At 40.8% G+C, this 14129-nt stretch overlaps 1 long non-coding RNA gene across 1 annotated transcript; it reads left to right on the forward strand.

Moving 5' to 3' along the window:
- The first annotated feature begins 1093 nt into the window (after positions 1 to 1093).
- On the forward strand, positions 1094 to 12274 carry LOC135231737 (uncharacterized). Its single transcript, XR_010322486.1, has 3 exons — positions 1094 to 1592; positions 5169 to 5289; positions 10294 to 12274. It is a non-coding gene; the product is annotated as an uncharacterized LOC135231737 (long non-coding RNA).
- Positions 12275 to 14129: the final 1855 nt, after the last annotated feature.

Genomic DNA, 14129 nt, shown 5'->3' on the forward strand with positions numbered 1-14129 from the left:
AAGAAATTACACTGGGAAAAATAATTATTCCCTTTTTACAGAAGGAACTCAAGTGTATAGATTCTCCCTTTCTTTCTTTCTTTCTTTCTTTGTACCATTTTTGTTAGAGGGCAGAAATCCTTGAAATAATCAACTTTCATATTCTCTCTCTCATATCCCTCCTCATTTGTGAATCCTCTCCTAATCCTTTCCCTGTAGCCCCCGCTTCACTATGCTTCCCACTCTGATACCTCTGTTCCTCACATGCAACTCCAAATCCCACTGCACTCAGTGAGCTGACACCTTCCGCATGGAGCCCAGATGGCTCTACAGGGCCTCCACATCACCTATATAGGTGAATTTCTTTACTGAATGTTCAGAGCAATTTCTTAAGAGAATTACAACATAGGAATGCTTTTCCTTCTGAAGTACGTCTTTTAAAGCTTTAGATTCTTTCCAAGGAGGCAGTGCCCGCATGAGCAACACCCCATTCTTTCTTCTGTTCGTTATCTTCAGTCATTCAAATCATTAAAGAAAAGGATGCCTGTTATCACAGTTTTGAAACACTTGAAACAGACTGGGTTTGGATCTCTAAGACCCGGTGGCAGGTTTCCTACACACTTCTCACAAGTCTTATCTGACCTAATGCCAAGGCTTCATTCTGCCTGTCACTTTTCTCCAGGGAATGTCAACAACTTCCTCACTTAGAGGAACACTGAAACCCTGTCTGCTCCCATATGTTCCTCAGTACGCCAGTTAGGGCATACTTCAATCTGAAACCCCAAACCAAGCCCACTAACTGTGTTCTGCACATAAGGTGAGGATCACTGGGGGCCTTCATGGAGGTTGGCTACAACACCAACTTTCAGATCCCTAAAACAGCCTAAAATGGCTAATGAATATGGGTGAATTTTTAGTAGTTTTTAAAAATTTTTTTCTTAATAAGGCTATGTGATATTGAAAGCATAAATGTACAAATGTTATTGCTTCTTTGAGCTTATAATTATCACTACTTTTTAATTCTCAGTGAAAGGAAGTCTTGAAAATTGTTTCTGTGTAGGTATATTATCTAATACTTTACCAAATATGCTCGAAGGCACTGGGTTTTGTTTTGTTTTGTTTACCCGATAGATATAAATGTGGTTGCCATAATGCCATTCATGGGATTCTTTAGTAGAGCTGACAAAGACTAGCACAAATGATGTTATCTTGCTGTAGGTTCATGGAGTAGATGTCATCGAAAAGGTGATATCTCTTCAGAGAACTAAGGACACGAGGGGAATGAGGCTGGAGGCTGCCTGGGGAAAGATTTCAAAGCAGGCAGAACAGAAAGTGCAAAACTTCTGAAGGACTATTTTGCTGGGGGTTTTGAAGAACAGCAAGGAGGCTGAGATCTGCTGAAGTGAGGGGAGACGAGATTAGATCAGAGCGGTAAAGGGAACACAGAACTTCTATTGTATTGCTGCAGACCTCTGTAAAGATTTCACCTACACTCTGAGGACAATGGAGAACAAATGAGAGGTGTTCAGAAGAGGATTGACCTGGTCTGCACATCTTTCAAAAGAAGCACTGTGGCTGCAGATGTGAGGCATGAACTATGGCTGGGATGGGAGGTAAGGTAGCCAGGAAGCTGGGAGACTAGGAGGCTATTGCAGCATTGCAGGTGAAGGATGTTGGTGGTATACCAGAGGTAGCACTGGAGGTTGTGATAGGACCAAGGCTGGGTAGGTTCTGAAGGTAAAGTTCACAGAATTTATTAATGGACAGGATGTGGGTTGTGAGAGAAAGAGACGAGTCAAGTCTGACTCCAGCAGATTGACTTTCTCTGTTGTCCAGCACATCAGGTTTTTCTTCATTTTTTTTTTTTTTTTAATATCTGGTGGTTTTGACCAACTTTATCTTCCATTTGCTATTAATTAAAAATATTTATGATTATCTCTCAATATATTAGTAATTTTCAGAAGATGGTTTTAGATTTCTCTTTATCTAAGTTACTTTTTAAAAAATGAGTTGATTTTGGTTTGCTCTCTGTTGTAAAAGGATTTCCTAAAATATAACTCAGCTTTCGAACTTTAATAATGAGGTACTAGAAAGCTGACTAGAAGCTCTATGAGAAAGGACAGGGCTTTGTGATTGGTGGTCTATACTGTGGGAAGGCCAGCAAAGATGACTTTTGCAGGGAGGGAGCCCTAGATTTGTAGTTGTATTTGCAGTTCTCTCATTTTGCAGGGGTCATTTTCTCCATAGAAAGAATCTCCAGTACCTTTTTGGGTGAGAACAGCAGTCTCCCTGGCAATCAGGGAACAGTAGGGGGAGGGCTGAGGAGCCCTGGCAGCACAGCGGTTAAAGTGCTCAACCCTTTACAATATGTCTTGGTGACTTCTTTTGGGGATCTACCTTGTATGGGGTTTGATGAGCATCTTGGGTAGATATCTTCTCATCTTTTGTGTTATCAGGGAAGTTTTCTGCAAACAAATCTTCAACACTTCTCTCTGTTTTTTCTGTTTTCCCTTCCTGTTCTAGTGCTCCAATCACTCACAGGTTATTTCTCTTGATAGAGTCCCATATGATTCTAGGGTTTCTTCACTTTTCTTAATTCTTTTATCGGATTTTTCTTTGGCTATATTGGTGCCAAGTGTCTTATCCTCTATCTCACTAACTCTGACTTCCAATTCCACAGTTCTGCTCTCTGGCTGTCTACTGAGTTGTCTAATTCTGAAATTATATTGTTAATCTCCTGAGTTTCTGATAGCTGTCTCTCTATGGATTTTTTCAGCCTGTTAAAGTTTTCATTATGCTCTTGAATAACCTTCCTAATTTCTTCAATTGTTTTATCTATGTGTTCCTTAGCTTGTTCTGCATTTTGCTTGATCTCCTTCTTACCTTTTGAAAAGTTCTGTATATTAATCTTTTGTATTCTGCGCCTAGTAATTCCAGGAGTCTATCTTCATCCAGAAGATTCCTTGAATCTTTGTTTTGGGAGTTTATTGAAGCGATCATTCTCTGCTACTTTGTGTGATTTCATATCAACTGTTGTCTCTGAGCTATCTATAAGCTATTGTATTAATTTATTTTATGTTTCCTTACTGTGTCCTTGCTTCTTGATTTTTTTATTTTTTGATATGCCCGAAAAGGCCGCACGTGTGAGCTAACTACATTATTGGAGACTTTAAAGCTATAATGTCCTTCACCACAAGGCTAGAGCTGTTACGAAGTATATGAGCCTAGGATTCCATTCACTATTCTTGTATAGATTCAGCTCAGGTGTCCAGGTAGTCGGTGACCAAGGGTGTGGTGCAAGCTCTCACCTACGATCTTAGAGGAGCAGTGGTGATTTGTGTATGCACAGGTTTCTTCTTGCAACAGGGGGTCACACTCCGAGCAAGGTAGGGTGTTGGAAAACTTCCCCCAAGTGTCTTTAGGGAAAGTGGGTCTCTGTTCTCTAGAGCACATAAGTGGTTAGGCTCTGAAGCCATACCATATGCACCCAATGGTTTTAACTGTAAGGACCGGGAGGCATCACATATCCTTGGACCTCTGTCTTGGTGGCTAGGTGGTGTGGGTGCAGCTACCAGCCCTCAGGCCCCTGATGTAGGTAGGTGAAGATCCTGCTGAAAAGGCAGAGTGGTGTCAAATATCAAAAAGCCACCTCCCCTCTGCACAGCAGCAAAAGTTGAAGTCAGATCTCAGGCACATACACCCTTGCAAAATAACAACAAGGGTCTAGATGATGAAATGGGGCCTCTTGGGTCGCTGAAAGTGTGAAAAGAACTCAGAATCTGTGGACCACTAGTACATGGACAGGAGCCACTTCTGCCCTAGGTTGCCAGTTTAGGGGAGTCGACAGATTATTTTTTCCCTATTTTTTAATTTCTTCCTTCTCCAAGGCCTGGAGGGTGGATTACGGTGCATGGCAGGGCTTCTCTCAGGCCTAGGGAAGTCAACTGTCACTGAAGCAAGCTCGGAACAAAGGGAGGAGGGATCGGATAGTAGATCCGTGAAGTATCTTAGACAAAATCACTGATCTTATGCTGAGACCACTCCTTTTTCCTCATTCCAGAGGCATGACTAGATTCTGTGCCGCTGTCTCTGTGCCTATGGAAACTTTCCCAACCACTACCGCTGGCCACACCCCAGTAGTACCAGTGCCACTTTGCTTACCTTCTTTCACTGAAGTAACTGTATCCCAGATGCTACCGCCAGCCCCACTGTGGTCACATCAGGGGATCGGTGCTGAGAGGCACCAGTTCCTGCTGAGTCAGGTCTGGCAACTCCTTGCTGCTTCTGAACCGTCTCTCCCTCCCCCGCAACTCACTCTGATTCTTGACCTTTCCCTTGACTTTCAAGGTTCCTAGCTTGTCACATGTATAATTGTTTCATTTCTCTTTTGGGGTCTTTGTTGTAAGAGATACCACCAGAAGCGTAGGACTACTCTCCCGTCTTGGCCCGTCCTCCTGAAGTGTTTGACTCTTAACAAAAAGATTAGCTGTTCGAACCCACTAGATGCTCTGGGGGAAGAGGTGCAACAGTCTACTTCTGTAAAGATTTAAAGCCTTCTACCACTGACTGCTCTGACAGGGATCACATTAGAAGGTCTCAGAAAGAACTAGAAAAAATGTAGAATAAAATTCTAACTCACACACAAAAAAAGACCAAATGTACTACCTCTCCTGTATCTGACTTCTCTCTCCTTTTATCTCTTTGAAGACAAAAGTTGTGATTCAAGCAAGGGCATCACTTCGTAAGACAGGGATTTAAGGCTATGACTTGAGTAAGGGCAAGATTTGAGTACAGTTGTGACATGGTTAAGTCTGTGACTTGAGTCATGCCCTTTAATAACAGGATACCCTATTCTAATCTTGCCCTATCAACATATAGAGGTTCAGGATTTGCAACACATAAAATGGAGGATAATTGTACAATACCACAAAATGGAAGACAATTCCATCAAATCACAAAATGAAGGACAATTACACTATACTGAGAATCTTGGACTAGCCAAGTTGACACATACTTTGGGGGAACATAATTCAATCTTTGACACCTTTCCTCTGTCATCTAAAAACCTGCAAGACCTCATGAGAATGTCAATTACATTACTCTAGTGATGTCAGATTCCAGGGCTGCTACTGAGAAAAATGTTGATTTTATTCTCATTTCTTTATAGTTTATCTGTTCTGTCTCTCCAGAAAACATCCCTGTGTGGCAGAAACCTTTGTGCTCAACTGGTAACCTAAAGGTTGATGATATGAGTGCACCAAAAATTGCCACAGAACAAAGGACTGGTGATCTTCTTCCATAGAAATAAAGGTGAGGAAACCCTATAAAGCAGTTTTACTCTACAATCCATGGTGTTGCCATGCATCAGAATCATCCTGACAGCAACAGGTTTAGATTTGGGTGGTTTTTTTTCCCCCTCTAGGAAAGTAGAGTCATTTTTCTTTATACTTGGCACTATGAATTTTCACAATGATATGTGGAAATGGGATCTTTTTTTTTAATCTTAGTTGAGATTTACTACACCTTTCCTGCGTGAAGACTTAAGTCTCATTTCATGTGAGGAAAATGTGCATTTGTAATTCAGCTCACATTCCTTTGATAAATTCTTCCCATTCATTTCATTATACATTCAAATGTGGTTGAAATAGAACAACAGGGAATCCTTTGTCTGAACCATAACGTAGCACTGAATAATAAGCAGAAGTAGTATACCAATGAGAAAGGAGCAGTCTCCTGAAGAGATACCTCTTCTGTGGTGTAGTCATGAAGGGATGGCTGAAAGCTGGTGAGGAGATAAAGACAAAGTAAAGCTATCCAGCAGCTCTGACATCCTCACAAGCACAAGACAACAGTAACCGGCCAAAAAAAGATTTTGCAGCCTGTCGTGCACTGAAAGTAATGATAAGAACAACAAAGACCAATCTAGGACAACTCTTGACTAGATTGACCAAATCCTCACACTAACAGGGTGCACAGAAGAGGAATGTACACTTCTACGCATCGGCACTATTAACCTCAGTCTCTATCTCTTTCTCACACAATGCCCAATATTAGAAAAAAAATGACAAGACATTCACACAAAAAAAGAGTGCCACCCTGCTGTCAAGAGATTAATCACTAGAACTAGAAGGAGCAATGGTCCAATTGTTGGCATGGTGAAAGAAGGACATTAAAATGACTATAATTAGTATGATAAAAGATTGAGAAGAAAATTTGGATGACAAAGATGAACAGATGAAGAATTTGAAGAGAATTAGAATCTCTAAGAGAAACAATGGAAATAAAACAACACAATATTTGAGGTGAAGAACTTCTATGATGGACTCATCAGAAAAACCACAGCTGAGGAAAGAATCAGTGAATTTGAAGAGAATGCCACAGAAAGAATTCAGACTCAAACACAAAAAGATAAAGGAATAAAAAGACAAGAAGAACAAAAGAAAAGCACAGAACATCCACAAGCTTTGAGATAACATGAAAGAATCTCACATACGTGATCTCTTTCTCAAAAGTAGAAGAAGGAATCAAGCAGAATGTATGCTTAAAGAGACAATGGCCATAATTTTCGAAACCCATTAAAACACAGGATCAGAAAACTCAGAGAATTCCAAACATGATAAATTTTGAAACAACACCGTCATCAAAATGGTGGAAATCAAAGATAAAGTGAAAATGTTGAGGACAACAAGAGAAAAAAACTCTTTATGTCATGAGAAACAAAAATAGGAGCTATACAAGAATACTCATCAGAAACTGTGCAACCCTGTAAGACAATGGAGTGACCGCTTTCAAACTCCAATGGAAAAAGCTCAAGTTCAGAATTCTATAACCAGCAAAACCAGTTCCAAAACTAAGGCAAAATAAAGATTTTCTAAAAAAAGAGATGTTCAGATTGTTCATTTCTAGGAGCATATTACAAGAAATCTTAAGGAAGTTCTTCAAACAGGAGAATGATACCAAATAGAAACTTCGGTCTACACAAGGTTGTAAAGACCACCAGAAATGGCATAAATGAAGGTAAATGTAAAAGACATTCTCTTACTTGCCCTTAAATGTTCCAAAAAGAAATCAATTATCTAGTGCAAAAATACTAAAAATGTGTCATGATATGTATGGTACTGCACAAGTAAGACATATGATAACAGCATGAAGAAAGAAAGAGAGAAATCGGAAGTATATTTTTGTAAATTTGTTCACATTATTTGCACTGTTATAACATTATTTTAAGGTAAACTGTGATAAGTAACATGGATACTATAAGCTCTAAACCAACATTAAAACATTTTAGAAAAGAGGTATAAGTAATAAATAATAAGAGAGATAAAATGGAATCACAAAAAAATACACCATCTAAAGGAATACGTAAAGTCTCTATTTTTTTATGTGAAAAATAGAAAACCAACCAATAAGATGGTAGATTTTAATCCAATGATATCAATAATTACATTAAAAGTAAAGAGTATAGGAGTGCAGAGCCAAGATGGCAGATTATTCAGACACACTAAGGCATCCCACTAAATCAAAGACCTGAAAAAAGCTAAGTAAAATACATACCGATGTCAATCCTGGAGTCCTGAACCTTATATGAGGGGATACAGTATTAGGTCAGAAGTCACTGATGAGAAGAAGAAACTGATAGTAAGCAGGGAAGGAACAGAGATACATAGTGGAGGTTTCTGGCCAAAGGGCATGACATGGCCCGGTCATCTTTGAATAAAACCAACAACCGCGCGTGCAGAAACGCACCTCCATGGAATTCCCATAGAAGGTAGAGGTTTCTCACGGACACACCCAGGGCTAAGCAAGACCGTGTTTGCTGGCTATAACTCACGGAGGAGCCCAGTTCTCTCACCCGATAACCAGAGGAACACACTCCCACAACCCCCGTCCCCCTAGTGAACAGCACTATAACAGCCATATCTCCACAGCCCCAACTGTAGGGAAACACAGTACTATCCCATCCTATTGCCTTCTACCATATAGCCCCTTACGTCCCTGTCTTCATCCCCCTCCTAACACTCTCCTCTACCCCACTGCCCTAAGGGGACCCAAGCCACATCCCAGGGCCGTCAAAATAAAGAAGAAAAACATAAAGTCTCAGGAAACATAAAATCTACAGTGGTGAAAGAAACTAAAAGAAAATCCACAAACAAAAGGAACTCAGCACAAAAGAGTGAGAGGAACAAAGAAAACATCAGCACCACAAAAAAAAAGCACTGCAAAATGACAGCAATAAATTCACACCCGTTGATAATCACACAGAATGTAAATGGCTTAAATGCACCCATAAAGAGACAGAGAATGACCAAATGGGTAAAAAAAAAGCAGGATCCCTGAATATGCTGTCTGCAAGAGACACACCTTAAACACAATGACATAAATACATTAAAAATCAAAGGATGGAAAGAAATATATCAAGCAAACAGCAACCAAAAAAGAGCAGAAGTGGCAATACTAATCTCAGGAAAAATATACTTTAAGGCAAAATTAATCAGGAAAGACAAGGAAGGACTTTAGATAATGATTAAAGAGACAATCCAACATGAAGACATAACCATAAGAAATATGTCTGCACCCAACCACAGGGCTCCAAAATACATAAAACAAACTCTAAAAGCACTGAAAAGGGAAATCAACAGTTCCACAATAATAGTAAGAGACTGAAACACATCACTCTTCAAAAACGACAGAACATCTAGGAAGAAACTCAGAATACAGATACAGAAGATCTAAAGGCCACAATCAATCATCTTGACCTTATACACATATACAGAAAACTCTAAGCAGCAAATTATGCATTCTTTTACAATGCACGTGGAACTTTCTCCAGAATAGACCACATCTTAGGCCGCAAGTCAACCCTCAACAAAATCCAAAACATTGAGATCATACAAAGCATCTCCTGTGATCACAATGCCATAAAAGTAGAAACTAATACCAGGAAGGGCAAGGGACAAAAATTGAATACATGGAAACAAAGTAACACCTTCCTTAAAACCACTGGGTAGTAGAAGAAGTCAAAGATGGAATCAAAAAATTCCTAGAATCCAATAAGAATGGAAACACATCATACCAAAACGCTCGGGACACCTCAAAGGCCATGATTAGGGGTCAGTTTATACCAATAGGCACCAAATCAAAAGGAAAAAATGAAAACATTAGCCCTACAACTTGAAAAAATAGAGAACAACAAAAGAAGCCCACAGTCACCAGAAGAAAGGAAATAATAATAATCAGAAGAGAAATACATGAATTAGAGAGTAGAAAAAAATTGAGAGAATCAACAAAATCAATAGCTGAGTCTTTGAAAAGGCAGCAAAGTCGACACAGCGTCGGTCAAATTCAAAGCCGTCAGTTCTTCCTAATTCTTGTCCAGCTATCAAACGCATATCAGGCAATTGAAAATACCATGGCTTGGGACAGGCACACCTTAACTTAGTCTTCAAAGAAATATCTTTTGTTTTCAACACTTTAAAGAGATCTTTGGCAGCAGATTTGCTCAATGCAATGCATCGTTTGAATTCTTGACAGCTACTTCCATGAGTGTTGATTTTGGATTCAAATAAAATGAAATCCTTGACAACTTCAATCTTTTCTCTATCTATCATAATGTCGCTTATTGGTGTATTGTGAGGAGTTTTGTTTTCTTTCTGTTGATGTGTAATCCATACTGAAGGCTGTAGTCTTTCATCTTCACCAGTAAGTGCTTCAAGTCTTCTTCACTTCAGCAAGCGAGGTTGTGTCATCTGCATACTGCAGGTTGTTAATGAGTCTTCCTCCAATCCTGATGCCACGTTCTTCTTCATATACTCCAGCTTCTTGGATTATTTGCTCACCACACAGACTGAATAAGTATGGTGAAAAGATACAACCCTGATGCACAACTTTCCTGACTTTTAACCACACAATATCTCCTAGTTCCCTTCAAACAACTACCTCTTGATCTGTGTACAGGTTCCTCATGAGCACAAATAACTGTTCTGGGATTCAAATTCTTTGTAACATTATGCATACTTTCTTATGATCAACACAGTAGAATGCCTTTATGTAGTCAATAAAATGCAAGGAAACATCCCTCTGGTATTCTCTGCATTCAGCCAAGATAAATCTGGTATCAGCAATAATATCTCTGGTTTTACATCCTCTCTGAAGCCAGCTCCAGTTCTGGCACTTTGCTGTTGATACACTGCTGTAGTTGCTTTTGAATGATCTTCAGCAAAATTTTACCTGATTGTGATAGTGATGGCTACCATTGTGTGTCAGCTTGGCTGGGCCATGATTATCAGGGTTTACATGTGATCATTCCCATAATAGATTCTTCAGTGAGCAGCCAATCAGTTGAAAGGGAGTTTCTGTGGGGACGTGGCCTGCATCTGAAGATAAGCAGGTGTTCCGGCTTTTTGCTCACACTGGATCCTGCAACAGCCTCCTGTTCATCAGACCTCCAGATCTTGGCACTTGAGCTATCAGCTTATCTGCAAATCTTGGTATTCCTCAATCTTCAGAGCCTGAGAGCAGGAGCCCTGCTCTCTGACCTGCCAGTATTGGATTTCCCAGCCCTGTGGCCACATGAATCGAGAGAAGCCTCTATCCTGATCCATGGATTTTGTGACATTCCACCCTCTACGGTCACACGAGCCATTTCCTTGATATAAATCTCTCTGTATATATATTTATACGCTTTACTGGTTTTGCTTCTCTAGACATCACAGCCTAAGACCTTTAGAACCAAGAGTGGTTCTAGAGAAACAAAATTGTAAGGATGAGTTTCCTAAATTGGTTCTCAAGTCTGGTTAATCTTAAAGATGTTGATGATTCTGCTTCCAACATTGAGGACGGCACTGCTAATCCATGGCATGAGGTGGCCATACAATTACACAAAATATCATCACCAGAAGATCAGGTATTTGTTAAAGGCAAAGATCCAGGTGAACATGTGTGATATCTTTCTACAGTTTTGTCAGAATGAGAAGTATAAGGAAGCTGGTTGGTTGGTCCTACTTTTGCTAGACAAACTAGTGAAAGAAGGAGATGTATTCAGGGCTTGAGAGTCAAAGCTAAAGCAAAAATGACCTTAAGGTTTCCTCTTGTGCTTTGAAACAAAGTCTTGTTTCTTGTAGTAACAGAGTTGAAATTAGTGAAAACCAACCCCAGAACCTTACTGTAAGAGTGGCTGAATTAGAAGGTCAATTCAATTGCCAACCTCAAGAGGTTTCTGAAGTTAAAGGCATTTGTTGGGAAGAAATGGGATCCTGAAACTTGGGATGGGGGCATACGGACAGATAATCAGAAAGCTAGAGATACCAAGCACCTAAATTCCCTTGAATCACTGCTGCCAGCAGAACCACTTCCATCTGAAGGGATTACTTCATGTTTGTCACCTAAACTATGCTGCCCAAAAAACACCATTAGCCCCTCCATTCCCATCTAATAAGAGTAGCCCTACTCCAACTGACTCTAAAAAGCCTTGCCCAAGTCCTTGTCTGGGACATTGCCTGAGGCAGATGCTGTACAACAAAATGCTAAATGTTCTCAAAACAATTTCACACTAGCAATTCTGGCTTCTAGACCTATAATTAGACTTAAGTCCCAGCTACCCCCAAGAGTAAAGTACAAAGTATGACCCAGTAGGGGGTACACTACACTCCAAAGGAACTGCTTGAATTTTCTATGCACCAAGAGAAACCTGGGGAATATGTGTGGGAATGGCTATTAAGGGCATGGGATAATGGTGCAAGAACATAAAGATAGATCAGGCTGAGTCTGTTGATATGGTCCAGGAATCACAGATGCTTCATCCAATGTTTCAGCTTGAAAATTTAGGAAAGGATCTAACAGTTTATTTGGTTGGGTTGCCGGACCATGGATTACCAGGTGGCCTACAATAAATCAAGTTGAAATACCAGTCCTGCCTTAATATATGGTTTGTAAATCAGATTTGACAGGGGGAACTGCCCTGGCTGAATTTAGACACCTAACTACAATGGGGCTGAATGGACCCCATGAGAGCAGGGGTCAAGTGGCTATACTCAATAGACAAAGACAGGGTGGGCATGGTTAGAGTTATGGACAGCAGAATCAAAGCAGGAATCAGTCTAGTCTGAATCCTAGGAAATGATGACGTTGGCTCCTCAGTCATGGAGTCCCTGAGAGTGAAATAGATAGGAAATCTACTAAATATTTACTTGGTCTGTACAAACAGATAAAATCTAGATCAGGTGAACAGCAGTCTAACTCAAATCACCAGAACACAGAGTCATGGTCCCTCAATCAATTCTCGGATTCCAGCGAGTTTAAAGACCCACAACACTTTGAATGAAGGGGAGACCGGGTCCCATTTAGAAAGGACTCCAATACACTACCAAAAATTTCTACTGCTAATCTTTCTCCTAGCCTTCTCCAAAGGGATCTACATTCTTTTACGAGAGTGTTCTTTGGGGAAAAGGAAATAATCAGACTTTTTAGGGGTTATGGGATACTGCCTCTGAACTAACACTACTTCTAGGAGGCCCAAAACATCACTGTGGCCCACCAGTCAGAGTGCAGGAATATGGAAGTCAGGCTATTAATGGAGCCTGGCTCATGTCTGTCTCACAGCAGGCCCAGTGGTTCCCCGAACCCATCCTGTGGTGATTTCCCCACTTCCAGAATGCATAATTGGAAGAGAAATACTTAACAACGGGCAGAATCCCCACATTGGATCCCTGGCAACTACAGTAAGGGCTATTATGGTAGGAAATTCCAAGTGGCAGCCATTAGAAGTGCCCCTACCTAGGAAAATACTAAACCAAAAGCAACACTGCATTCCTGGAGGGATTGCAGACATTACTGCCACCGTCAAGGACTTGAAGGATAGAGGGGCACTGATTCCCACCATATCCTCATCAACTCACCTCTTTGGCCTGTTCAAAATACAGATTGATCTTAGAGAATGACAGTAGAATATCGAAAACTTAACCAAGTGGTGACTCCTACTGCAGCTGCTGCTCCAGTTGTAGTTTCATTGCTTGAGCAGATTAATACGTCTTCTTGTACCTGGTATGCAGCTATTGATCGGGCTAATGCCTTTTTCTCCATACCAGTTTCAAAGGACCTTCAGAAGCACTTTGCTGCCAGCTGGCAAAGCGAGCAATACACCTTCACTTGCCTACCTCACAGTTACATCAACTCCTCAGCTCTGTGTCATACTTTAGTCCAAAGGGACCTTGATCTCTTTTCCCTTCCACAACATGTCACACTGGTCCATTACATTGATAACATTATGCCGATTGAACTTAGTAAGGAAGAAGTGTCAATGACCCTGGACTTACTGATAAAATATTTACATGCTAGAGCGTGGGAAATTAAAAATTAAAAATTCAGGCACCTTCCACCACAGTGAAATTTCTAGGGGTTCAGTAGTGTGGGGCATGTGGAGATACTCCTTCTAAAGTGGAGTATAAGTTATTGCATCTGGCTGCTCCCACAACTATAAAGGAGACACGACATCTAGTGGGCCTCTTTGGATTTTAAGGCAACACATCCCTCATTTGGGTGTGCTACGTCAATCTATTTATCAACTGACTTCGAAAAACTGCTACATTTGAGGGGGCGGAGAAAAAAGAAAGCTCTGCAACAAGCTCATATTGCTGTGCAGGCCGCTTTGCCACTTGGGCCATATAATCTGGCTCATCCCGTGGTGTTACAAGTGTCACTCGCAGAGAGAGGTGCTGTTTGGAGTCTTTGGCAGACCCCTATTGGTGAATCACAGCACAGACCCTGAGGATTTTGGAGCAAAGCCCTGCTATCCTCTGCAGATAACTACTCTCCTTTTGAGAAACAGCTTTTGGCTTGTTACTGAGCCTTAGTAGAGACTCCATGCTTAACCATGGAACAAGTCACCACGTGGCCTGAACTGCCCATCATGAACTGGGTGTTGTCTGACCCACAGAATCATAAAGTTGCTCGTGCACAGCAGCACTCCGTCATTAAATGGAAGTGGTATATATGAGATCAGGCCCGAGCGGGACCTAAAGGCACAAGTAGGTTCCATGAGGAAGTAGCCCAAATAACTGTGGTCTCTATTCCTGTCACATTACCATCCATCTACCAGTCTGCACCTATGCCCTCATGAGGAGTTCCTTATGATCAGTTGACCAAAGAAGAGAAAA

The sequence above is a fragment of the Loxodonta africana genome, chromosome 7, assembly GCF_030014295.1.
Source record: "Loxodonta africana isolate mLoxAfr1 chromosome 7, mLoxAfr1.hap2, whole genome shotgun sequence".
Lineage (NCBI taxonomy): Eukaryota > Metazoa > Chordata > Mammalia > Proboscidea > Elephantidae > Loxodonta > Loxodonta africana.